We start from the raw sequence: 2,772 nt of genomic DNA on the forward strand, positions 1-2,772 counted from the left end.
TAAGAAAAGTCCCCTGACGCTTCCAACAGGGAAAGGAGAAAACAAACCATTTTGAAATAAACAAGAATATTCTGTTCTTAACAAGGCCTGCCATCAGAAGAAACTATTCTACCAGAGTCTAACTACAGGGGGTTTATTGGAGCCTAACCTACCTGGAGGAAGGGAAATAGCCACCTCCAGGCAACTCTAGCCATTCTGTTACACCAAAGGGGCCGGGGTGGGAGGGGTGGGGCTGGATGCAAGAGGAGGGTCTAAGAAGCACTGGTGAAGTTTACAGTTCAGGGGCATAGGCTTACCAGAAGTCAGAGACCTAACTATAGGACTACAGAATGCTTCTCTCTGCCTACACTTTACAGTACGTTACTAAAAACCTATTTATCAATTTGTATTATTTAGTACGTCAAACCCACCTTAAAAGAAAATTTAACAAGAAATACTAAAAGGTTAAAAACACAATTTGAAGAGACTGAATAAGCATCAGAATCAGTCAGATATAGCAGGAATGTTGAAATTAGCAAACTAGGAATTTAAAAATATACATATATATGATTAATATGCTACAGGTTTTAAGGCAAAAAGTAGACAACATGCAAAAACAGATAATGGAAACAGAGATATGAGAATTCTAAGAAATAATTAAAAAGAAGTGCTAGAGATAAAAAACATTGTAATAGAAATAAAGAATGCTTTTGATAGGCTCATTAATAGACTGCGCACAGCTGAGGAAAGAATCTCTGAGCTTGAGGGTATGGCAATAGGAACTTTTAAAACTGAAAAGCAAAGAAAAAAAGACTGAAAGAAAAAAATGAACACAATATCCACAAACTGTGGGACAACTATGAAAGGTGTAACATATGCATAATGGGAATACAAGAAGGAGAAGAAAGAGAGAAAGAAACAGAAGCAATATTTGAAGTAATAATGACTGAGAATTCCCACCAAAGTAATGGCACACATCAAATCATAGATCTGGGAAACTCACAGAACACTAAGAAAGACAAATGCAAAAACAAAAACAAAAATAAAACAAAATGACACCTATGCATATTATATTCAAACCTTGGAAAATTAAAGATAAAGAAAAAAACCACACCTAAGCACATTTAAAAGAATATAAGTCATATTATGTCTGCTCTCAAACCACAATGGAATTAAACTAAAAATCAATATCAGAAAGATAGCTAGAAAATTCTAAAATAATCAGAGATTAAACAACACACTTCTAAACAACACATGGATCAAAGAAGAAACCTCAATAGAAATTTTAAACATTTAGGAATAAATGTAAATGAAAATCCATTTTCTTGGCTGAGCACAGTGGATCATGCCTATAATCCCAGTGCTTTGGAAGGCCAACATGGGAGGATTGCTTAAGGCCAGGAGTTTGAGACCAGACTAGGCGACATAGCAAGACACCATCTCCACAAAAACAAAAAGAAAAAAGAAATAACTAGCCAAGGATGATGGTGTGTGCCTGTAGTCTCAGCTACTAAGGAGGCTGAGACAGGAGTATCACTTGAACTTGGGAGGTCAAGGATGCAGTAAGCTATGATCATACCACTGCACTTCAGCCTGGGTGACAGAGGGGGACTGTCTATAAACAGAAAGGAAGAACAGAGGAAGGAAGGAGGGAAAGAATGTAGGGAGCAGGAAAGGAAAGAAATACAATTTATGAAAACTTGTAGGAAGCAGAGAAATCAGTGCTTAGAGGGAAATTTATAGTATTGAATACATACATTATAAAAGAATAAAAATCTAAAATCAATCACATAAGCTTTAAAGAGAATAGAAAATTAAATCAAAATTCAGCAAAAGAAAAGAAACAAATAAAAATAAATCAATAAAATTGAAACTAGGAAATCAATTGAGAAAATCAACAAAACCTAAAGCAGTTTCTCTGAAAAGGTTAATAAAATTGATGAGCCTCTAGCTAGGCTAACTAAGAAAAAACTCTCAAATTACTAATATCAGAATGAAAGAGGGTGCATCACTACAAATCTTAAGGACATTAAAAGGATAACAAATGAATGTTACAGACAACTATATGTACACAAAGTTGATAACCTAGATGAAATGGACCAATTCCTTGAAATACACAATTTACCATAACACACAAAATAAAAACTAGACTCTCTGAATAGGTCTATTTCTATTCAAGAAATTAAATCAATAACAAATAATGTTCCAAAACAGAAAACACCAGGCCCAGATGAGTTCACTGGTGAATTCCATTAAATATTTAAGGAAGTAAATATATCCATTCTCTACAATCTCCTCTAGAAGACAGAAACAGGGGGGAATACTTCCTACTTCATTCTATGAGTCTAGTATTACCTAATATCAAGTCAAGACAAAGACATTCCAAGAAAAGAAAACTGCACACAAGTATCTCTCATGAATATAGATGCAAAAATCCTCAAAAAATATTAGCAATTGGATTTAACGATGTATAAAAAGAATTACACATCACAAGTAAGTAGGAATTTGCTATACAAGGCTGGTTCAACATTTAAATCAAGTAATATAATCAATTACATCAATAGGCTAAATAAGAAAAATCACATGACCATATCAATAGATGCACAAAAAGCATTTAATAAAATCCAATACCCACTCATGATAAAATCTCTCAGCAAATTAGAAATAGAAGGGAACTTTCTCAACTTGATAAAGAACATTTACAAAAATAAAAAAAAAACTACAGATAACACCATACTTAGTAGTGAGAAACTCAAAGCTTTTCTTCTAAAATCAGGAAACAGGGAAAGATAT

The sequence above is a fragment of the Gorilla gorilla genome, chromosome 11, assembly GCF_029281585.2.
Source record: "Gorilla gorilla gorilla isolate KB3781 chromosome 11, NHGRI_mGorGor1-v2.1_pri, whole genome shotgun sequence".
Classification (NCBI taxonomy): domain Eukaryota; kingdom Metazoa; phylum Chordata; class Mammalia; order Primates; family Hominidae; genus Gorilla; species Gorilla gorilla.